Source organism: Heterocephalus glaber, unplaced genomic scaffold (assembly GCF_053883595.1).
Source record: "Heterocephalus glaber isolate CG9 unplaced genomic scaffold, H.glaber_assembly_v1.0 deba00000809, whole genome shotgun sequence".
Taxonomy (NCBI): domain Eukaryota; kingdom Metazoa; phylum Chordata; class Mammalia; order Rodentia; family Bathyergidae; genus Heterocephalus; species Heterocephalus glaber.
Genome location: NW_028258163.1, coordinates 11,945,111 through 11,970,658, shown reverse-complemented (window position 1 = coordinate 11,970,658; position 25,548 = coordinate 11,945,111). Strand labels below are relative to the sequence as shown.

Genomic DNA, 25,548 nt, shown 5'->3' with positions numbered 1-25,548 from the left:
CCTGGGATTGAATATGTATGAAAATAATTCTTTTCTGCTTTGGGATCTATCTGTGTTGAGGCAAGACAAATATAGAAGGGTGGTGGGGAAAGAGTTCTAGGCCTTTGGGACTTTGGCCAAGCTTTATTTCAGTGCATTCACAGCAATAAAACAACTTCTTACTTCATCCTAGTGAGTGTGACTTTGCTTTTATGACCTTTCAAATCATTTCCTACCAGTATTCTAAGAACATTTTTATTCTTAGGTTCCTATTGACATAGGACCACCAAATGATATAGAGGAAATAATATAACTCCCAACCTGCTAGATGTCAGATACACTGAGTTCGTGTTCCCCCAAATTGAAGAATGGATTCTAAGGAAAAACAGAGGTTAAGAGTAGGAAAATTTTACTGAGAGAGATAGCTCCTGAGAGAGACAAGAGAGGACCCAAATGAGTTGCTATTAGACCCCACTTCACAGAGTAAGTTTTATAGAGCAAAATCATGAGGTAGTAACCATGTGGGTTAAGGCTGTGATCAGCCAATAAAAGTATAAGTATAGTTGATTAGGTAATATTGATCCAATGGGGAAGCAGGTCACATAGCAAGTGTATGCAGAAAGAACAAAGAACTTTTTTTAGGAAGGGATGGATCCAGCGGTCTTGGTCACCTACTGAGGTGACAGATCTAGATTTTATTGGGCCAGGTGTTACCACTTATCCCTTGGGGAGGTATGTGGCCCTGGTCATTTCATCTTTGTCTTGAGGCCTGGCCTCCAAACAATACTCCTCCAGCCACAGTTGTAATGTGTTTTCATCATTTGTATTGACTTTTCTGAGGGCTTAGCCCTGTCTGACTGCCTATAATATTTTTAACTGACTTATCTGTCTGTAATGCTATGATGCCATGTGGAAGATGTGACAGATACATACCAGACTCTTGTGTATATAGGGAAAGAATTGCAAGTGTACATCCACTGGTAAGAGAAAAAGCAACTGCATTTATTAAAGATAACAGGAAAATATGCTCTGGTGGCATGAACAGAAAAGTTGTATCAAGATGGAAGAAAAATAAAAAGCACACAGAGAAATTGGGCTTTTAAATTTTAAAAGATGTGCACCCTAGACCAGGTGTCTCTCATTGAGTCTCTGGATAAAATTGACAGGAAATATTGACAGGGTGCTGAGTCATCTCAGAGACACCCTAACTTGCATGTGTGTCCCAGAGTTCACTCAGATGAAATTATATGCATGAGATGCAGTCCATATTTATGACCTTTAATGAGCACTGAGTGGGGGAAAGGTTATTGAAGGTCATTCCACTGTCTAGTTTGCCTGTGCTCTGGCCTGGAGCTATAGAGATTGTCTGGACCTTGATTATTTTTTTCATTAAGTTTATTGGTACATTTTAGGTATACAATACAGTTACATTCATCATTAGGATCTTGTACCTTTACATGACGTATCTTGGTTCTTACTTTTTCCCCATTCCCCTGCCCTCCCTTCACCCCCTCCCCCCCTCCCTATTTACAAAGACTTTGTTTCTGTTTTTTCCTTTTCTCATATTTTCTCCTTTCCTTTTCCCTACCCCTCCCACTTCCCCTACCCCTTTAGACCTTTTCTTCCTATTTCACATTATCTGTTATACATTTTGATCCTTATTTACACTTTCAATTTCTCACACCAGGGAAACTCTTCAGTATTTACACGTGTGTCCTATTTATTTCACTTAAGAGTATGGCCTCAATGTGCATCCATTTACCTATAAATTAGTTTCTCTTGGACCTTGATTATTTTTATTTCTGCTTCTCTTGAAACAATGCAAGGAGGCCTAGCCCTGGAGTGTTGCCTAAATGTAGGCGGTAGAGGGGGAGTGGTCTCCCACCCCAGTTGTGCTGTCTGTACTACCAAAGCCACCTTTGAGGTCTCCCTGAGAACTCAACCACATCCTTTGACCCTGTGTCTCTGTCAGTGCAAGTAAGGAAGTCCTCTATCCCTTCAAACTCTGCTCATTATTTCATATATTTCCCTTGAAGCCAGTGTCCATTGTTATTTGGAGGTAATGCAAATCCCTCAGACACATACACAGAGAGAGAGAGAGAGAGAGAGAGAGAGAGAGAGGGAATGGTAGTTTCTTTTTTATTCTTGGGGGGGGGGGTGCTAGGAATTAAACCCAGGAAATCCTGTACTACATCCCTAGTTTATTAATTTATTTTTTTAAATTTTGAGGCTGGCTTAAATTGGCCTCAAACTCACAATCCTCATGCCCCAGCCTCCCAGTACTGTGATTATAGGCATATACAACTATGCCCAACAATCTCTGGTCTTTTATTAATTTTTTAAAAATTTGAGACAAGTTCATGCCAAGAGTGGAGCTTGGGAGCACCCTTTTCTTTCACAATTAGAAAAAAACCTCAGAGTGCAAATACTGATGGAGGTGGCACATGGAAAGCAAGAAACATGTCTAGTGATCATTTGCTCTTTTCTTTGGTACTGGAGATTGAAATCGGGTCCTTCACACATCCCCAGCCCTTATTTAATGTTTTTTTTATAATTTTGAGACATGTCTTGCTAAGTTGCTAAATAGGCCAGGCTGTGCTTGAACATGTAGTCCTCCTGACTCAGTCTCCCAGAGTGTTGGGATTACAGGCCTGTGCCACTGTGCTTGGATTTTTGTTTTGTTTTGTCTTGTTTTTGTTCTGTTTTATTTTGTTTGAGACAAGGTCTCTCTATGTAGCTGAAGGTCGCTTTGAATTTGAAAGCCATTTGCCTCAACCAGAAGCTCTGGGATTACAAGCATGTGTCATTATCATAGATGGCTAAATTAGGTAGAAATAGTATAGGCAGTCAGACAGGGATAGGCCCTTGAGACAGTCAATACGAAAGGTGAAAACACATTAAAACTGTGGCCAGAGACACATCTGTTGGAGGCTAGGCTTCAAGATAAAGATGAAATGACCAGGCCTACATACCTCCCCAAGGGATAAGATAAGTGGTAACACCTGACCCAATAAAGTCTAGATAGATATCAGTCACCCCAGTGCATGACTAAGACTTCTGGATCCATCTTTTCCTGAAAAGTTCTTTGTTCTTTCCAAATACACTTGCTACATGACCTGCTTCCCCACTGGATCAATATTACCTAAGTGACTATACTTGGAATCTTCTTTGTTACCCATAGTTTTGACCCACGTTGTACCCACTTTGTGATTTTGCTCTATAAAACTTCCTTTGAGAAATGGGCTTCTTGGGAACCCACTCAGCCCCCCTACTGTCTCTCAGGAGCTAAAATGTCTCTGTCTCCATATTTCCTGCTCTTATTTTTTTAAGTAGGAAAAATTTATTGGGAGAAAGAAACTTCTGTCTAAGAGAGATGGAAGGGGGACTGGAAAGTGGGTTACCTGCCCACCTCACTTTTCAAAGATGTTTTATACAGCAAAGCCATGTGGTGAGGTGGGTACAAAGTGGGACAAAACTATAAGACCCAATGGAAATTTACAAAGTGAGCATGAGGTGGGGCAAAATCATGACCAACCAATGAGATTACAAATACAGTCATCCAGGTAATATTGATTAAATGGGGGTCAAATGGGGGAGTAAGTCACATAGCAAGCTTATAAGGATTTTCAGTAAGGGTGGGACAGGGATATTTCCTGGAGAGGCTAGGTTAAGACCTTGGTCCCCCACCCAGGTGATTGATACCTATTTATAATATTAATCACTGCTATTAATACCCAGGAGAAACACAATGGTGTAATAGTTTCTCTCCTTTTATAATTCTGGCCTTTAGTGAATGTCTTGATTGTCCTCCATGTTGGCTCCTTGACTCCACGTTGGCTCCTCCTGGGATGGCCCTGTCTAACTGCCTACAAGATATCTAATTAACTTACCTATCTATGATATTCCCCCCTCTGAAGAAGTACCCCTAACTGCTGTGAGGGGGCAAAGGGCAAAGACCAATCTGTCTACTTCAGGCTGAAGAGGGTCATAGTTGTGATCAGCAGTCAGTTACTCTACAGAGGGTCTATCTAAAGACCTTCGATAGGTGCCAGGCGTTGTCATCTTGGGCAGCCTTATAGCTTGGAGTCTGGAGGAGACAAAGCCAAAGAAACAGTTAAGAAAAATGGGCCAAATTATAAGGTCAGCAGGATTGCAATGAATATAGCCAATAAACGTTTCCACTGGGAGGAACTAGTAATAGCCTCCCACAAAGAGGATAAGAAGGAGGTCCGGGGGACTTCAGAATCCAACATAGAAGTCATATTGTATAATTTAGCAGTTAATGAGCTGTTTACAAGGTCATTCTGGTGGATCCCAGTAAAAGAAATCTAGCACATTTGTCATTGGTTCCATTTGTATGCCCGCTTGGAGTTTGGCAGCCTCCAGGCAAGAATAAACAAAACTTTTAAGAAATTAGAACATGAAAAATCTAAGCATGAGCACACTGGAATGGAAGGGCCAGTTAGGGAGAAAGTCACCTTTAGAAATTGAAATAGTGATTGTCACCTGTTGGCTCTTAGATTTTTTTCATTGATAGTGGTTATTTATAAGTCTGATACTTTGTTATAAGTCTCTCTAGTTTTAGCTGTAACAAGATGAGACAATTTGAAGAACAAATTTTGCTAAGAAATTTAAAACTCTAGCTGAGCTCTTAGAGATTTTACCATAGTTTTTTCCTAATGATCCAAAACTGTGGTCAGCTACTGGTGTAGCTAGAAACTACAGAAGGGGTCAGTGACTGGAGCCCCTTTTTATATCTAGCTTTATTACTATGGCATTGTTTTATACTTCTTTTTGTTATTCTTTTCTGCTGGGTGTTTAAGACCAAGTTAAAGTGAGACCTGTGTCAATCAGTATGAACCTCTTGCTATCTATCAAGGTCAGTTAAGTCTCCTCAGGCATTACTTTGGAACCATGCATAGAGGCTCTCAGCTCCTCGGTCAGTCTCAGCTGTCAAGATGGGTCATGGCCCTGCTTGACCATGTTGCTTTCAGTGAAAGTGTGGGAGATTTTTCCCTCTTTGTGACCCTCCTTTGGCACATGGAACATTTATCCTCTGCTGCCCAGAAATTTTCCTGCTCAGGAGGTTGAATGACTTACCAAAGATATAGGATCCTGTAGGAAAAGTTCCTTTGTGTCCTGGATCTTTGTTGACATTGAGGGGGTAGGGTCAAAATATTGGCTGTCCTCATAGCCCAGTTACCTTTCTAGTTTTGGTCTCCAAACTTTAGTCATTGAACACCCAGAAGAGATCAGTGACATAAGTATTTCAGTAGGAGCAGTGAGCTTAACTTTTTTTTTTTTTTTTTTTTGGTGCCAGGGATTGAACTTGGGTCCTTGCACTTGCACAGCAGGTGGTGAAACCACTGAGCTAAATCCCCAGCCCAATTTTTTTTAACTATTTTAATAGTTAAGACATCAAGCACTTTTGAAGTACAAGGCATAGCTAGAGGGCTGTTATTTCTTACCAATCATGGTCATTTTAGTAGTTGAATCCCTGCAGAATGTTAACAGACAACAGTTATATATTATAGAGAAACTGAAGATCTAGAGCTACACATAGCATTTTAGCATGACAATCGTGATGACATTTTCTTTGTACCACTTACATGTTCATCTTAGTATGGAATAGTCTTTCAGTCAAACACCTCTATCTGATCACAAGACATTAAATGACAAAGGAAACTCTTATTTATTATCCTTTAGTAGGATGACACCTAAAGAGAACATACTTATTGGCCTACAAATGTACCTTAGGAGTACATAATGTCTAGCCTCTAATTTTAGTGTGTGACATTGTTTCAACTGTTTGGTGACTGAGCATTCCTAAGTGTGGTGACACATGTAACATACATCACATGAGTTTTTAAGAAAACTACTATTTGACTGGTTTTCTCATGCTGACTTGACACCTCTTACCACAAGTAGCTGGAGTGCAAGAGAAAGGCAGATACCTGAGTTTAAAAAGATCATTACCATAAACAATATTCTAGAAGACTTGTACACCTGCAAGGCATGAATGATATTTAGTACACCATGAAATAACAATGAATATCAGTTACATGAAACCCTTTGTCCTTTAATTTTGTTTTGTACCAAGAGCATTTTAAATAAAACTTTATCGTTTTCCCACAGAAAACTTAGCCATTTGACCATGACCAATGTATACATATCACAATAATATATTTAGCAATGTATTTCCCACGAGGCTATGGAAATTATTGGGGTCCCCTTTGTGAACAAAGGCTGGAATAAATTTTTCCAGGCAGCCACTCCTTTATTTACCAAGAGGAGTCCTGTCCAGTAGTTTTCCTAAGCCCAGTTAACAAATTTTTAGATGACCTATGAGAGCCAGATCATAGCAATTAACAATTTTTGACCAATGAAAGATTCCCAAGATATTATATATAGACAACAATATATTTGTAAAACCAGTTGACATTATTTGGATAATCTGGCAACCTGAGGGAAGCATGTCTTTAATTACATTTATCTATAAGCCAACTTGAGTTACAGGCAAACATCTTAAAAAATCCAAAATGCCAAAAGAAAAAAACCTCAAACAAAAACAGCTCTATGCATTTTAACAAATTGAACAGACAGACACACACATAAGACAACTTGTTTATAAACCAGAGTGCACTCAGATGTATTTAGCCAAGTTCAATTATAATAATTTTCAAAATTTTTAGGTTTATAACTATAAATAAGACTAGTCAGAACTTTGGAGATTAACAGAGATCTCTGGTAATAAGAATCAAAAGGAATAAAAATCTTCTACACCTGTAAAAGCAAAAACAGTTTTAAGATCAGCCCTAAGCTGACAGTTTATCTGACTGGAATACCCAGCTATAAGGCTTCTCATTGTTGCTTTGATAATCATAGTTGTTTGATAGCCACATATAATTGTTTTCTCTAAAGGGACAGACCATTAAAGGTTTTTAACTATCTCCAATGGAGGTCCACTCAGGCCAGGTTTGTGTGTAGAAGAGACTAGGTGCCACTCTTTGGAGCTAAGTAGGAATTTCAAACAGTGAGGAAAGAAGGCCTGCCAAGGCTCCAACCTGCTGTGCTGCAGATGTCTACCTAGGACAGTTTTTCCCATTTTGAAAAAAAAACAAAACAAAGAAAAAGAAGGCATCTCTATCCTTTTTGTTCTGTGCTCAATCTAAGGTGTCCCTTGGACTTTATCTTGTCCAGTGACAGCAGGCTAAAGGTACATGGAAGTGGCTAGAGCCAGGTTAGCCGCTATCGTTCTCTAATTTTTCCTGAGATCTGAAACACAGATAAATTTGGACTAAAACTTTCACATTTATTTTTTGAGAGTTTCAGGATTAAACCTAGACCAGTTTTCTATGTGGTCCAGAGATAAGTGAAGGTCAGCTTTACTCTGGAAGGATTTCAGGGAGGGGAAATTCACCATTCTGGGAGCTTTGTCTTGAAATCCAGCAGCCACAGAAAAGGGAAGTGCCTTGAATCAAACTGTGTTATTTCTCAGGGGCAGAACAGTGGAGAAGGGACAGAAGAGTATCTTTAAGTATGGCACAAGAACTAAATATTAACCATCTCATGTGTAGAAGGACAATTAAGATCAGGAGCTTTTTCAGAGTGGATCTATAATCCTTAGCAAAATATATCTCCAGAGACAAAAGCTATGATTGACTCCAACTGAATTGCCAAGTAGAAAATCAAACCAATAATCAAAGAACCCAAATGGCTGATTTTTGCCTCTTGAAAGAGAATGAAAGTGTTCTAACTATATTGTTTAGGGCTTACCCTTTTAATGAACTACTCAGAATCTATAATATCTTATTTATTTATTTATTTATTTATTTATTTATTTATTTATTGGTACCAGGGATCAAACTGGGGACCTTGAACTTGTGAGGCAAGCTTTAGAACCACTGAGCTAAATCCCCAGCCCCTATAATATCTAATTTATGATTTTAATACCCTCCAGGCATTTGAGCAGGTCCCTGATCTTGTAGAAACACTCCCAAAGCCATGTCTCACCTTTTATTAACATACAAACTGAAATGGTGCCCTGTGGCAGGCACTTAGAAGTGCTTGTTTGAGCTTCTGGAATGTGGTCTTGGAATAGGTTCCCAGGTGTCTGTCTCTTGGGTTTTTCTATAATCTAATAGAGGGGTCACACAACCTCACTATCTCCTGCTATCTGAAGGCCACAAAAGCCTGTAATTTTTAGGAATCTCCTTAGCTGTTTTAGAGCCTTGGGCTGTGGAAAGGAAAGAACTGGTTTAATTCTTTTTTCCCCCAATCTTTGGGTTCTCTTAGATATAATAAGGTCTAAATATTTTACCTCAAGTCTGAAAAGTTGTGCCTTAGATCCAGAAACATTATAACCCCTATCTGTTAGAAAATTCAGCAGAGCACAGGTGTCTTGTCTAGAAAGCTCTTCCGAGGGGGCACATAACAGCATACCGTCTACATATTGCAAGACTGACTTGGAAAAAACTACAGTATTTCCTTCTATCAAATCAGGATCCAGGGATGTCCTCATCTTTTTCCTGATAAATAGTTGACAATTTAACTGAAGGGCTTAGTTCTCATCTTTCTTAGATGTTCAAGAATACATGCCTGAAAATGTCTTCTATTTAATCTCTTATCTGATTGGCAGGCCAGTAGCGGTCTTGTATAGGAACTGCTTATGTTCCAGTAGAAACCAGTTATTCCCTTTGTTGCCTGTCTTTTGAGCTTCCAAAATTAAGATAATATTTGTCTCTATATGCAGTAGCAGTTTGTAATACTACTTGTCTCTCATTAGAAATCAATATTTGATTTAAGAACAACATTACATCTTTCTAATCTAGACCATAGGTCTGAGTAAGTTCTCCAAAGACCTCAATGTTCACATCAGGATTATCTGAAAACTTTTTTAGGTCTCATTTGATCTGTCTTAGATCACTGAGAGAAAAAGACACATGAACACAGGTAGTCCCCTATTTGTCATTTACTTCCTGCAAGAGATATTGTCTTTGAGGGACCTGAACAACTTAGCTAAGGATGGATGTAGCCTCATAAAGATTAATTATGGCTGGCCTAGAAATTCTGCCATCAGCACCTGGTGGTTAGGGCAAAGAGTAGCCTCAGGCTTAGAGGTACTGAATGCCTTAAGGGTGAGGTGTCTCTCATTTTTCTATGCCCCACATTTACATTTGAACACAAGCAAGAATTACTTCCTAATGTAAAGAAAATCTCAACATAAGAGGACTTTGACCATTTTCTGTCTTTCACAGTGTAATTCTAATTGTGAGATAGCATCATAGTACTTTCCTCTGTGTACTTGGTTTTAGGAGGTAGGCACACCACTCACAGGTGTAGAGAAATACTAAATTGCTCCTTAATACATTCCAAAGGAGTAAGAGGTTCAGATATGGAGTTCCTAATCTGAAACAAGAGAAACAAATATGGCATCCCATAAGTCTGCTTGATTCCTGTGTCCCCTGGGGCATCCCCCAAGGTTTATTCCACAACAGGGTAGGTAGCTACCATCTGGTGAGAGACCCAGAAAATAAAACTGGACTGGACTATCTGCCCTTTACCAGTGTGATCTTATCTTCCTCAGGTAACTCATATCCTTACTCCAGTAGGTACTCTTAAAGTGCAAGTTACAATTGACTTCAGCCATAACAATCATGCTTAGAAAAGGAAGTATTGCTACCAAACCAAGAGATTTAAACCACTGCTTTTTAGTTCCTTGAAAGAGAGAGAGGAAAATAGGTCAACAGTCAAATTAGGGCACTTTTCCTGCAAAAGAGATCACCTCCAGATATTGTTCAGAGATTCTTCCCTGGGCCCTAGGGCAGATAAAGCTCTGAGAAATTTCTGTTATTTATCCAGTCATTTAGGCAACTTTTGTTAGCAGCAATATAAGGCCTTTAAAGCCTATTTTAAATTCACTAAGTATTTGAAACACATAAGTCCTCCTAGGGGCCACAATCTACATGGTAAAGGCACCTTTATCAACTTCCTACAAGCATGCAGGAATGAAGAGAAAGGCTGACCAAAATAGTGCAATATTCTGTTTAGCATGTAAAAACATAAATGCAAGTTACTGATTGTTATTTTCCCTAGTGTAAGACAAAACAGTTGTTGCAAGTTGCCTTCGTCTGACCTCCTGGAAGGAGAAGTGGTCTGACTACAAAGGATTCTCAAATGAACTCCCAACAATTTGAAGAAAAGTTTAAGGGGAGTTTTTAACTCACTAGGAGAGGGAAAAACTCCAAATAAAGCTAAAGGTGGTTAAACATCCAAAAAAGTCACCATATGGAACTCTATAAATCCATAGTCAAAGTTCCAAAGTCCATAACTTATCGGCAAAGACATTTTTACCCCTATCCACATAAATGATGAAGACCATGTGTGTGGGAGTGGGGGTAGGTAGCTTTTAATCTATCAGAGATTTATTTATTTTTTCATTTATTTAGAGGTCTGTCTTACTAGTAGTAGAGAAAGCAGTTCAAACCTGTAGCTCAACTCTTAACAGAGGCTTAAGAAAGGGCTCTGACAGGATTGTTTCAGATCACTCTGAGACAGAGGATATATGATGATCACTGACAGTTTCCCTTTCACCTCACTGAGTTGTCAGGGACAAGATGTGGAGATTTTCTGCTGATTAACCAGATGGGTTGCTGAGAGCTAATTTCTTCTGAGGGACCTTTGGGTATCAGCCAGAGAGTAGCCCTGGCCATGACCCCTCAGTTGTCACCTGAGTTTCCACTAGTTCCACAAAATCAGAGATTTGTCTCCAAAAGGAACTCAGTTCCCTATCGGGTCAATATTCCACCCACCACTGGTATCAATGGGAGTGGTGATTCACCAGAGGCCGACTGGAGAAACCTGTCCTCTGCTTGGAGAGTGGCAACTGCCCTAAAGGCAATTACCAGCTGGCAGAGTAACCACTGTTTGGCATTCTATAAGGGACAGATAAAATCCTGAACTGTATTTATCTGAGATGATTTTACAAGAGACACATTTTACAACATTTTTAAGCAACTAAGTCCAAATGCAACATATACAAAACAAAAATAAAATATAATTTTAACAAAGGACAATGATAAGAAAAACAAGAAATTTGCAAACATTTAAATCACACAACTAAAAATTAAGACACTTTTGAGACAAAAAGTTGAAAGAAAGACCAGAATTTATGAAACAAAAATCAGGATCTATGAAACAAATGTCCAGAGCCTATGAAATGAAAAGTAACAATCGGGAAGATGCCAAATCACCCCACTGCAGACAGGCAGGTCTGCCCATGCCCTACCGAGGTCCTGAGTTGCACAGAACACGCCGAATCAGCCCGCTGCACACAGGAAGGTCTGTGCACGCCCTACCGAGGTCCTGAGTCATGCGGAAGACACCAAATCACCCCGCTGCGGACAGGCAGCCACCTGGTTGCACACTACAAAGACGCAGAGGACACCAGACCAAGGTACTGAGTCCTGCTGTTCCTGGGCCAGAGGTAGGCTACTGAGCCTTCATCCTACTGCTCCTGGTCCAGAGGATGGGGCTTCCCAGCCACCATCCCTCCCGCTGCTCCCAGCCCACAGGAAAGGGCTTTTGGGTCACCATCCCCACCGCTGCTCCCGGCCCCTGGCCCACCTCACCCAGCTCAGAGGAGGTAATCTGTGGAGGCTCTAACAGCCCCCTGCCCCAGGCGAAATGAGAAAACACATAAATAAGTCTCAAAACCAGACTTCCAGATCACCTACAGTAACCCCAAAGGGAAATGAGATGGAACACTCTGATACTCAACCACCTGGACCCACTGAACTGGCAACAAAAGGGGATCTGGAAAAAAGGAAATCAGAAATAATTTCTCAGATAAAAGGAGAAATTGTGCCCCTCGTGCAAGACATGATTAATAAATCTAGAGAGGAGCTCAGGAACATGATGGAATCCTAACATAAGAAACAAATGGAATCCATAAAACAGATGCAAATAGATTTCCAGGACATGAAAAACTCCATTGAAAGTCTACACAGCAGAATGAGCCAATGTGAGGACAGAATTTCAGATATAGAAGATAAGATTGCAATTAGTGACCAGGAAAAGAAAAATTGCTTCAAAATTATAAGGGAACATGAGAAATCAATCCAGCAGCTGCTAGATGATGCAAAGAAGAATAACATAAGACTGATTGGGCTCAATGAAGAAACAAGAGAGAGTGCAGATGACATAACAAATCTCTTCACAGAAATAATGGCAGAAAACTTCCCAAGCAGGGGAAAAGAGCTTGACATACAGATAAGTGAGGCATATAGGACTCCAAATAGCCTGGATCAAGAAAAATCTCCACATAGGCATAGAATTGTTAAGATTCCAGAAACACAACAGAAGAACAAAGTTCTCCAAGCAGTCAGAGAAAAGAAACAAATCACATACAAAGGAAAGCCCATCAGAATCACAGCAGACTTCTCAACACAAACCATCAAGGCAAGAAGAGCTTGGAGGGACATATTCCAAGCCCTAAAAGAAAACAGCCTCCAACCCAGATTGATGGACCCTGCAAAACTATCTTTCAAAATGGATGGAGAAATAAGATACTTTCATGACAAAGAGCACCTTAGGAACTTCGTGAATACCAAACCAGCACTCCAAAGAATTTTACACAATATCCTAGGAACAGACATTGAGGATCACAACCCCAGGAAGCAAAGCAGAATGAACCCATCTGGCATGACAAGAAATTAAATGTAAAGGGGGAAAACCCAACAAAAAGAAAAAGTCATGGCAATGACAAGTCAATATGTTTCAGTTATAACCATCAACGTTAATGGTCTCAATTCACCAATCAAAAGAAATAGACTGGCAGAATGGGTCAAGAAGCAAAATCCAACAATATGCTGCATACAAGAAACACACTTAATTCAAAAGGAAACTCACAGACTGAAAGTTAAAGGGTGGAAAACAACACTCCATGCGACAGGAACCCGAAAAAAAGGAGGAGTAGCTATTCTCTTGGCAGATCAAGTAGATTTCAAATCGACACTGATTAATAGAGATGAAGAAGGACACTACATCCTTGTAAAGGGAAGAATCCAAGAGGAAGAGATGACAATCATAAATATCTATGGACCAAACACTAGTGCACCCAACTATATAAAACAAATACTAACAGACATGAAAAGTCATATATGCACTAATACAATCGTAGTGGGGGACCTCAACACCCCACTGTCACAAATAGATAGATCAACTAGACTAAAAATAAGTAATGAAATACTAGAACTCAATTGAACTCTTGAAAAAATGAACTTAACAGATGTTTACAGTCTTCCACCCTACAAAATCAGAATACAAATTCTTCTCAGCTGCACATGGGTCATTCTCCAAAATAGACCACATACTCACACATAGAACATGTTTAAGTAAGTGCAAAGGAATTGAAGTTATCCCCTGTATATTATCAGACCATAGTGTGATGAAATTGGAGATCCATAGCAAAAGAAACTCAAAAAATTTCATAAACACGTGGAAATTGAACAACACACTTCTGAATAACCAATGGGTCACAGAGGAAATTAAAGAAGAAATCAGACAGTTCCTTCAATTAAATGACAATGACAATACAACATATTGGAATCTATGGAACACAATGAAAGCAGTCTTATGAGGGAAATTCATAGCAGTGAATATGCATATTAGGAAAACAGAATGAGCCCAATTAAACAACCTGATGCTGAACCTCAAGCTTCTAGAAAAAGAAGAGCAGGACAACCTCAAAGCTCATACAAGGGAGGAAATTATAAAGATCAGAGGAGAAATCAATGCAATGGAGACCAAGAGAACAATACAAAAAATCAGCAAAGCCAAGAGTTGGTTCTTCAAAAAAATCAACAAAATTGACAAACCTTTAGCCAACCTTGTCAGAAAAAGGAAAGAAAAGGCCCAAATCCATGCAATTAGGAATGAAAAGGGTGAAATTACAACAGACCCAGAAGAAATCCAGAGGATCATCAATACCTACTTCCAGAACCTATATGCCAATAAGATGGACAACACAGAAGAAATGGACAGATTCCTAGATACACATGAATTACCAAAGTTGAACGAAGAAGACCTAAAAATTCGGAACAACCCAATATCAACCAATGAAATTGAAAATGTAATTAAAAACTTATCAACTAAGAAAAGCCTGGGCCCTGATGGCTTCACTGCTGAATTCTACAAGACATTTAGAGAGGAACTGCTGCCACTACTGTTTAAACTCTTCAATGAAATTGAAAGGGAAGCAATGCTCCCAAATTCATTCCTGGAAGCAAGCATCACCTTGATCCCCAAAGCAGAGAAAGACCCAACCAAAAAAGAGAACTATAGGCCAATCTCACTAATGAACATAGATGCAAAAATCCTTAATAAGATACTGGCAGATAGAATGCAGAAGATCATCAAGAAGATCATACATCCTGATCAAGTGGGATTCATCCCAGGGATGCAGGGATGGTTCAATATATGAAAATCAATCAATGTAATACACTATATCAATAGAGCCAAGGACAAAAACCATATGATTATCTCCATAGATGCAGAAAAAGCATTTGACAAAATCCAACATGCATTTATGACAAAAACCCTACAAAAAATTGGAATAGATGGTCTCTACCTCAAACTGATAGAAGCCATCTATGAAAAACCAACAGCCAATATCATACTAAATGGTCAAAAACTAAAATCCTTCACACTCAAATCAGGAACAAGACAAGGACGTCCACTATCACCACTCTTGTTCAATATACTTCTGGAAACATTAGCCAGGGCAATTAGACAAGAGAGAGAAATAAAAGGAATAAAGATAGGAAATGAAGAAGTCAAATTGTCATTATTTGCAGATGACATGATACTCTATATAGAAGATCCCAAGAACTCCACCAAAAGTCTTCTAGACTTAATAACCAAATTCAGTCAAGTAGCTGGTTACAAGGTCAACACACAAAAATATCAATAGCTTTCCTCTACACCAATGACAGACTCACTGAGAGAGAAATAGGGCAAATAATTCCTTTCACAATAGCATCCAAAAAACTGAAATACCTAGGAATCATCCTAACAAAAGAAATCAAAGACCTCTTCTCTGAATACTATGCACTCTGAAAAGAGAGATTGAAGATGATATCACAAAATGGACAGACATCCCCTGCTCCTGGGTAGGAAGGATTAATATAGTGAAAATGACCATACTTCTAAAACTGCTATATAGATTTAATGCAATTCCAATTGAGATCCCAGCAGCATACTTCATGGACCTTGAGAAAACAATCCAAAAATTCATTTGGAACAAGAAGAGACCCAGAATAGCAAAAGCAATTCTAGGTAACAGAGACATGGCAGGGGGTATCACAATCCCCAACCTGCAACACTACTACAAAGCTACTGTGATAAAAACAGCATGGTACTGGCAAAGAAACAGACTTGAGGACCAGTGGAACAGATTAGAAGATGCAGAAACAATGCCAGACACACTCAGCCATCTCATCTTCAACAAAGGAGCCAAACACCCTCACTGGAGGAAAGATAGCCTCTTTAATAAATGGTGCTGGAAAAATTGGGCTTCAACTTGCCAAAGATTAAAACTAGACCTATATCTCTCACCATGCACTAAACTAAAATCAAAATGGATTAAAGATCTAAATATTAAAATAGAAACTCTGAACCAGTTGGAACAGAGGTTAGGTAGAACCCTTGAAGACATCAGTGTAGGAAAAGATTTTATGAACAAAACCTCAGTTGCCCATGTACTAGCACAAACAATCAACAAATGGGATCTCTTCTTTTTAAAAGGCTTCTGCACAGCAAGAGAAACCACCAGTAGTGTGAAGAGACAACCCACCATGTGGGAAAAAATCTTCACCTGCTCTTCCTCAGACAAAGGTCTACTATCTCAAATCTATAAAGAATTTAAAAAGATCAGACCTCCCAAATTTAAAGACCCAATCCAAAAATGGGCATCTGAAATGAACAGACATTTCTCAGACAAAGAAGTAGAAATAGCAAATAAATACATGAAAACATGTTCAACATCACTGGTCATTGGAGAGATGCAAATGAAAACAACGCTGAGATTCCACTTCACTCGAGAAAGAATGGCTGCTATCATGAAATTAACCAATAACAAATGCTGGTGGGGCTGTAGGAAAAGAGGAACCCTTCTCCACTGCTGGTGGGAGTGTAGACTGGTTCAAGCACTGTGGAAATCAGTATGGAGATACCTCAAAGAACTAGGACTGGAAATCCCATTTGACCCCACTATTCCACCGCTGGGGAACCTTCCCCAAAGAATTAAAAGAATTATACCACAGTGATATATGTGCACCCATGTTCATAGCAGCACAGTTTGTAATAGCTAAAACTTGGAAACAGCCCAAATGCCCATCAACTGGAGACTGGATAAAGAAAATGTGGGTTTTTTATAAAATGGAGTGCTACTCAGCCATCAAAAATGAGAAATTAGAGACATTTATAGCTAAGTGGATGCACATTGAGGCGATACTCTTAAGTGAAATAAATAGGACACACATGAATAAATACCAAATAGTTTCTCTGGTGTGAGAAACTGAAAGTGTAAATAAGGACTAAATGTATAATAGGTAATGTGAAATAGGAAGAAAAGGGGCAAAGGGGAAGGAAGTGGGAGGGCTAGCGGAAAGGATAGAAGGGAATGGGATTAATATGAGAAAAATGGAAAAATAGGAACAAAATCTTTGTAAATAGGGAGGAATGGAGGGGTTGAAGGGAGGGCTGGGCAAGGGTGAAAAATAAGAACCAAGAGAGACTATGGAAAGGTGCAAATTTCCAATGATGAATGTCATTATATTGTATACCTAAAATGTACCAATGATTAGAATGAATAATCGATAATGTAAAATAGGAAGAAAAGGTCCAAAGGGGTAGGGGTAGTGGGAGGGGCAGGGGAAAGGAAAGAAGGGAAGGGAGAAAATGATGTGAAATGGAAAAAATGGAAATAAAGTCTTTGTAAATAGGGAAGGGTGGAGGGCGTGAAGAGAGGGCTAGGAATGGAGAAAAAATAAGAACCAAGATGCATTGTGTAAAGGTACAATTCCCAATGAGAAATGTAATTGTGTTGTATACCTACAATGTACCAATAAAAGAATGTAATACAAAAAAAAAAGTAACAATCTATGAAGCAAAAAGACCAAAGTTGGAACCTATGGAATAAAAGCAAACTGTTACCTCTGACCAGTAATCTTGGTGGAAGACCTCCAAAATGATATGGGGGAAAAAATATGTAACTCCCAAACCTGCTAGATATCCAAAAAAATATTGAAGAATGAATTCTAGGTGTTGGGGCAAAGTCCCTGACAGCAATAATCACCCAAGTCACGACATGATGTAAAGTCCGCAGAGAACTTTATTTCCGGCTGGGACCAAATCCCCTGCAAGGAGACTGACCTCGGACTGAACTTTTGGTCAGTTTTTATAAAGAAAACCCTTTCCTCCTCCCCCCTCCCAGCCCTGTAGTAAGCGTATGTACAGAAGGGAGAAAGAATGTGTGGTTAGCACCTCTGGGTTACTAGATACATATTGTAAAACCAGCCCTTATAAAATGTAAACACACATCCTGTTATTTATGATGGGTGGGTTTCATATGCATTCTTGTGGTTGTTCGTCTAAACCCTTAAATATCAATCAAAAGCAGGAGTATAGGCATGCGATAAGAACATCTGGTGTGTTGAGACAACACACAGGAGTTCAAACGTGAGATAAGACACCCCCCCCCCTTTCAGAGTCCACACAGAGGACAGTTTCCCATCAGGACTGGGGCAGTTCAGACAAAATGGAGTCTCTTAAACTAACTTAGGTCTCTCACTAGGAACCACAGAGGTTAAGAGTAGGAAAAATTTATTGGGAGAAAGAAAGCTTCTGCCTAAGAGAGACAGAAGGGGGACGGGAAAGTGGATTGTCCCATATTTCCTACTCTTAACCTCAGTTGTTCCTTAGAATTCATTCTTTGATTTTGGGGAACACGAACTCAGCATAACTGAAATCTCACAGTTTGTGAGTTATGTTATATCATTGGGAGGTCCTATATCACCGTGACACTCAGCTATTTACTCTTATTTGAAGGACTCACTTCAGGTGTTGGTGACTGCTCTCTTTTGATATGGGTTAGTGCTGGGCTGATACTGGCTGATGGAACTAAAGGGAGAATTTACCACACAGAGAAGCAGGAGAGGATGGAAGACCAGCAGGCAAAGGAGGCAGAAGATGATCGTTTTGTCAGTACACTAACAGCTGTTAGGAGTAAGGAGGGGCTGGCTCACTGATAGGTGTTCACCTGCCATCTTAGTCTATATGAGCTGCAATTACATAATACCCACCTCAGAGTTACTCCTAAGTCTATAAATGCACAAAGACAACAACAGAGCTGGTCATACTTGTTGGAAGTAGAGCCTTTCCCTAGTTCTTTGAGCCTGTAGGCTAAAGACAGACACAACTACCAGTACAGGATTAAGTGTAATGATTAAGAAATGAGTGAAGCCTAATGTAGCCCTTTCACTAGCCCCCAGGAAGAGGAGCCAAGAGCTGTGTGGGTTGATTCACAGGCCAACTACACTGGAAATCTGTAGGCAATCTTGGCAACAAGAGAGAGACAACTCTCCACAGCATTTAGGGAAGAAAGGAGACTGGGGGATTACTTCCTGAATTAAACTCTCAGCAGAAAGACTAAGAAGTCCTAGGTCTCAGTCTCAGTTGCACAACTAGCAGGGGACCATGAGCAAGTCCTTCAAAAAGTAGGGCTTATATTAGGTCAGGGCTGGCAAATATGTGCCATATACACTTCATGTAGAGGTTGTGGTTTAACCACAGAACCATATAGATTTTTTATAGGGGTAGGCCCTTCCAATAAAGTTGGTGCCCAAGTTGAAAGTTACTTGCTATCCCTCAATACCATGACCATGGGTCTCTTCCAGCTCTGTGGTTTAAGGTCCTGACTTGCCAGGTAACAGGTATTTTTCTGATGTGGAAACATGTAGGGAATGGGGAAGGGGACATTATCAGGATCTCTGCCATGGGTCCTGGCCTGTGAGCCACCACAGCACAAGGCAAATTCAAGAACAGACAGAAACAAGACTTAGAGTGGAGAAACTGAGTCTTGAGTCCTGCTGATGGCAGCAAAGACAAAGGCCCCCAAGTACATTCAGTATTTATTGAATACAATTGCGGGAAGGAATAGGGAGTAGGATATGCTTTAAATGCATCTAGTGAAATATTGCCTAACACCTGGCATGAAGGTGCCAGGCAGGGCTGTTAAGAAATAAGCACTGTTTATCTTGCTTGGATAGAACAAACCAGTACTGGGATTGGGTACAATTAACATGCAACCCATCGAGTCAGTGAGAAGCCATAATTCAGGGGAAAGGGTTTTAATTGGGGTCATGCTGACCTCAGCTGCATGTAACTCAGCAGAGCCCTGCCACTTCACAGGCCAGGGCCTAGGATTCTGTGGCAGGTATTAAGGGAAGAGCTACACTCACACAGTCCACCATCTGACATGCCCATTAGAGTCACATAGAGCTTAGGTCTGACTCCTAATATAAAACAATATAGCTGAATTATGGAAGGCAAGAAGCATGTGCCACTCATAGCCCACTAGTACTGAGCACGGATGTCTCCTACAGAAACATCTCATTCAACCAAAAAATAATGAAAATTTTGGGTCATAATTTCATAGATTCCTCCTTTCCACCATAAGTACATGCAGGGCCTTCCTGTGGATATGCTGTTCTTCCTTCTGTGCCAGAGAATTATGGCATTTGAACTTTACCTTTGTCGGTTTACCCAGCACTACCATGTCCTTTGTAGCTCTGTTTTATCTAAAACAGCACACATGTAAAAATTTCATACTTGACATCAAGGAATCCACAAGAAAGGGAATTTTCTCATGGCACTGAAATCCACCAGCCTGAAAGGGGGGACATTTAATTTCCCCATTTGGTGTTCACCAAAAGGAATCAGACTTTCCTGCCCTACTCCTTCCTGGAAAAGCACCTCAGAAACAGTACCTGTCTAGGAAACTTCAGGAATCAAGTGACTGTAACTGTTTATTGAAAGAAGCAGTGAAGGAGTTAATATGGGGACCAGCTCACTACCCACTACTCACCCCAAAACCATGCAAGATCAGGACTGAGGAGAGGGAAGCATGTGTGTGTTGGACAGGAGCCCTAACTGCAGTTATTTCTTTGGGGGCAAGGAAGGAAAGGCGGGTGTTGAAATGCGGAGAAGGGATGAGATGAGTCTCTGCTCTGGCTGAGGTGGAGGACTCCACAAAGCATCAAAGTGGCCTGGCACATAGGGGTTCCCCTCACAGGCCACAGTGATGCTCCTCTCCACTTGCCTGGTGCGGTAGGAGCAGGTGGGGTACTTGGAGTTGCTCGTCAGGCGGCAGCCTGTGATGTGCATGTTGGAGCTGCTCTGGTAGAAGTTGGTCTGTGCATTCTTGCAGGTAACATTTTTCTGGAAGCAGACAGCCTGGACATCTGCCAGGGGATCATGCATGAAGGTGTTCACCAGCTTGCAGCATCTCTCTGTCATATTCCTGCACTTCATCATTTCATTGCAGTAATTGGTGTTGCTGCTGGAGGAACAAATGATCTGAGTCCATGAGCTGCTGCTGAAACCTCATCTCTGAAGATTCTTTGCCTAAGCAAGGCTGGACCCACACCAGCCCCAGGAGCACCAGGATGAGCAGTGGGAAGAGGACAAGGGACTGCTTCTGAGCCATGGTGACCTCACTGTCCCGGGAGAGCCTAAGTAGGAAAGGGAAAGGGAAGGAAGAGCAGGCCTTCAGATATTGACTCTAGCTCCCATCTGCTGCTTCCCAGAATAGTCTCCCTTTCCTGGAAGACAGGTCTTTTCCAGAGAGATTTTCCAAGTGATGACACACTTACACACATGCTTCTCCAAGTGCACTGCACTCTTACTAGTTAGAAAGAAGCCATCTTCCCTTTTAGTTGGTAACTCAATGTCACCTAAATACTGGCAGTGCCTTGTTTAAATACTAGATTTTCTTTCATCTAAAATAGATTTGAAAAATAAAATACATTTCCCCCAGTGTTCAAATGGCTCATCAGAAGATCATTTTGAACAAACTGTGAGGCTAATTCTATCGGTGAGTTATTGCCATGACATCCAGGATGCTGGGTGACAGATCCTGTTGTCTTAAAGCACAAGGGAAACGCAATCCAGTGCCTGACACTGGCATCATAAAGGGATTCTATTGTATTCTAAGGAGAGATGCTGGCTTTCCTCAACTTGGGGGCTCCTCCTGCAGCCCATGAGTTCTTTGTACCTGCTTATTTGCCCCTCCCATGACCACCACTCTGCCCCGGTGGATGTTTCCCTGGTCCAAGAATTGTTGGTGCTAGTGAGAGCCCAAGCTTTCTCAGTGCACCACCCAGCTTAGCTCCCTCCTCCTCAGCCCTCCACCAGTGGCAGCTCCTGAGACTACTGCTTGGGCCACTCACCTGGGACTCCAGAGTAGAAGGTCAGTTTCTGCACTCAGTCTTTGGGGCAAGGTCTTTATACAGATCTCAGAGGGGTTTGGCTACCAAGAAAAATGGGAGGAGCGTTTTGGGTTCCAATCAGATAAAAAATAAGAACATTGTGTGGAAAGAGTGGGTATCAGGCCAGCCCAACCCCTGTTCATGCTTGCTGGGGAGAGAGGGACTCTGACTGTCAGACTGTCTCCCATGTGAACCTCATCCATCTGCTGATGCACAGGCAGCTGCAGGGAAACACACTACAGACGGGCACCCAAGCCTCACACACCTGACAAAGTCCTTGTCACTTCTTTGACTATTATTTTCACTTGGTGGTTAACAAAGGGCAAATAAGGTGCTAATGAGTGAGTGAAGTCCTCCCTCGCCAGGGGTCTTGAAATGGTTTTTTGCCAGAATTCCACATCTTCCAACAGCACCTGTCCTAGGAGGGAAAGAGGAAACAGGGTTTCTCTGTCTTCAGCCAGAAGCTTCCCCAGTCCTGGAGAAGAAAGGGAGAGGGTGTCAGGACTGGGAGGATGAGGAGGCCTCTAGGGCGGGCCTACCTGGCACTTTCCACTGCCTCTATGTCCCTCCTGTGCCCTGAGGGTGCTTGGGCACTTTTTATCCACAATGACCACTGACCCTGTAAGTCAGACCTGAGTAAAGGGAAGAAAGATAAACCAAAACCCCAAATCCTTTTCAGAGAAAACATATGGGAAAAAAAAAATGTAGTGGACCCTTGAGTTACCACTGGCCTAAAATATGACCGGAATTTTAGTTTTAACTTAGGAACAAAGTCTTAAGTTATGACCGGAGTGCTGGCCACTTGTGCTTCAGATAGTCTCAGATACAGATTTAACCCTCAAAGAGTTCTGGAAGGAATATTACAACATCCTTTCCTGTGTGGGGTTAATTGAGAAATCCTGGGCCAGTGTCTCTCTAAGGACACTGAGATCTGTCTGTATACAGGAGAGAGACTTTGAAGGTTGTGTAGAGGAACCTGACCAACTTGAATTACAACCAGCCCTTGAGAATGAATTGAATTCATAAGTCAAGGGTCCACTATATATATATATATATTTATTTAACCAGCACAATTACAATTGCCTCCTACAAAAAGACCTATTTATCTCTCAGAAACATCTTTTATACCTCTAGAGTAAGAAATACCAAAATAATCCTCCATTCTCTGAATTCAAATGGACTCAGTCCAAATCCTGGTTCAGCACCTTAAGAGCTGAGCAATTTATAGAAATTTATTTCTCTGTTCCTCGGTTTCTTCTTTTCTGCAATGAGAATGGTATGTACTTCTTAGATTTGCTGTTGGGTTGACATAAAATAAGATGTGTGAGAGCTCAAAGCAGTGGACTGACCTAAAGAGCATCAGTGGCTCCCGAGATGGTTCCATGGGTGGCCAGTCACCTCCCGAGGCTCTGTTTGAGTGACATCTTTGAATTGCTTCCTGAAGGGAGTGGAGTCAAGAAACTCCACACTTCTGTTTTGCTGAAAACCTGAGCTGAAGTTAGCATCCTTTTTGAAGTCTCAGGGAGGAAAAAAAGAGGAGGAAGATGACAAGAGGACTTTGGGTGGGAAGAACAAAATCCTTTCAGGAAATTCAGAGTAGCTTTGCTATGTGGCGTCCAACTGCAATCAACCTCACCTCTAGTGCATGTGCCGCTGGACATGAGAGGAGGGTAAGGAAGAAGGATGGTGACACTAGCTTAGCTTCACATTCCTGTAGTCCACTCACTTCCCCAGCCTTGCAAAACAAGAAATTGTAAAGAAGTAAAAGCAAACATCATCTCATTTGGGGACAGAATATATTTGTGAATCAATAAAACACAGGCTCAGTTCAGAAACTGGGGAAATGTTTCACAAAGCTCAGTAGGATTAAGGCTTTTATAACACAAAGGAGCAATCTGTGGGCAGGACAAGCAGGATCAAGGTAAATTCAGTGATTTGATAGTCAGGTTAATAAATTTTCTAAGTCCATTGCAATGTCCAGGTCAAGGTGCCAACTAGACAATCGTGTTTCTCTTAAGCCATGCTAAGAATTGTTACATTCCAGAAAATTATTAACTCTGGCAGGTTCTATTCCTGATACCTGTGTGGCCACTTAGTCCTCTTAGAGAAATCTGTAAGATTCAGAAAAATGTATCTGTTTTCTTAGTATTCTGTAGCCATTTTAATTCTTATGTTATGAGCCACCATCTCAGTATGATTTCAGATTGTCCTTACACCATCTTGAGCGGCCAAGTTAGAATTCGTCCATTCATTCATTAAACAGTGGGCTACAGAGATAACTAATTTCCCAAATCATGCTGCTGATGCAGTTTTGCAACACCTGATACTTAGTATCAGTGAACCCTGATACTAAGCAAGGGCTCACTGCTTATGCTCACAAAAGCCAACTATGAAAATCTCTATTGTTCAGTCAACAAGCAAGGAGGTTCAGAGCAGTATACTCGGATCTGCCTTCATCAGTTAGGGGATAGGGCAAGAATTTATAGGAATGGAGAAGGGAGAAGCTGCTTGTAGACTGGAGGGCAGGAGGGCAGAGTGTTAGGGTTCTGTTCAGGCATAGCCACTCACCATGCAGCTTCACAGGTCACATGTTGCTCTTTGGGGACTGATCATGTTCTGATGGGCAATCTTGATCTGTGACAGTAAAAGACCATTGATCACATGAACCAGATTTTTCTGTGCAAGTCCATTCATGGAAAGTCAGTCCTGAAAAAAATTAAAGTACTTTGTTATTATAGATATGTCCAGGAATATCCAGGCCTTACCTGATTCAATTCCATTAAGATATTGGGCTTAGGTATACTATCTTTTGTTCTGTTTTTGATGGTACTGGGGATTCAACCCAGGCTTCTCACTGAGCTACATCATAAGATCCCACCTCAGCCCCTGCCCTATCCTTCTTTTGAGACAGATTTTCACTAAGTCATTCAGGCTAGGCTTGGACTTGCCACCCTCCTGCCTCTGCCTCCTAGACTGCAGTAATTATAGGTGTTGCCACCACCCCGAGGTAAAAGTGGCTATTCTATTATCATTATCATTATTATTATTTTTGGTTTTATAAGACAAAGACTCATTTTGCAGTGCAGGCTGGACTTGAACTCACTATATAGCCTAGGCTAGCCTTGAACTCTCAGTTATCCTCCTGCCTCAGCCTCCTGAGTGCTGGGTTTACAGGAGAGTGCCACCATGCCTGGTAAGTGGTTATTCTTTTGCACATTCCCAGTGTCAGAATAAATTTAGGGAGGTGGTCCAGCAAGATGACTTCAGAATCACAATTTCAACATAAAACGAGGCCTTCTGCAACTCAAATAAGCTCACCAGCAGCCTCCTTCCCTGGAACCCCTAAACTATGAGAAGCCATGCCATCTCTTTCTGCACGGCACTCTGACAAGCCCTTGGTATTTTAATTCACCATCAGGGGGAGCCACCAACAACCCTGTCAAACTAAAAGGCCAACTGAGGCACACTGATTGTCACAGCAAAAAGTTTATTTGAGCCAAAATGAGAATGGTCATCCAGAAACAAGAATTCTAGTTGTAGGATAAGATCTCCTCAAATGGTATCCAGTGGATTTGGGCTTTTATACACCAAAGGAAAAGAGGGGATACACAAGGAGGCTGCAGAATACCAGATGCTGTAGGGATGGGGTATGGCTCAGTAGTAGAGCAAGCGCAAGGCCCCGGGTTTGATCCCTAGTGCAGGGGAGACTGTGTTGACCTTTGGAAGTGGTGCAGGGGGACACTGATGGGTGCTTGGTCATTGTGCTATACATCTCAGGTGAGAGGCATGATAACTTGATATTATTATAGGGAGGAGAAAAACCTTCCTTCACTCCCCTACAATCTAGGGCTGGAGCTCTGTGGATTAGACTAACAAAAGACAATTAATTAGACTAACCATATACATTTTATTTGATTGTGTGTGTGTGTGTGTGTGTGTGTAGTACTGGGAATTTAACCAAGGGGCCTTCATATTGAGTTTCACCAACAGCTGTTTTTTGTTATTTTTTAAATTTGTTTTG

At 41.0% G+C, this 25,548-nt stretch overlaps 1 pseudogene across 1 annotated transcript in view; it reads right to left on the bottom strand.

Annotated features, from left to right (window-relative positions):
• Positions 1-20,053: 20,053 nt before the first annotated feature.
• Positions 20,054-25,548, bottom strand: part of LOC101704429 (ribonuclease pancreatic pseudogene) — a 60,679-nt pseudogene continuing 55,184 nt past the window's right edge. Inside the window, exons 2-7 of the transcript XR_015449811.1 lie at positions 22,877-24,233; positions 22,656-22,789; positions 22,067-22,159; positions 21,793-21,945; positions 21,489-21,568; positions 20,054-20,771 (exon numbers count right to left, since the gene is read on the bottom strand). The product of XR_015449811.1 is annotated as a ribonuclease pancreatic pseudogene (transcript). The remainder of the gene's footprint in view (positions 20,772-21,488; positions 21,569-21,792; positions 21,946-22,066; positions 22,160-22,655; positions 22,790-22,876; positions 24,234-25,548) is intronic.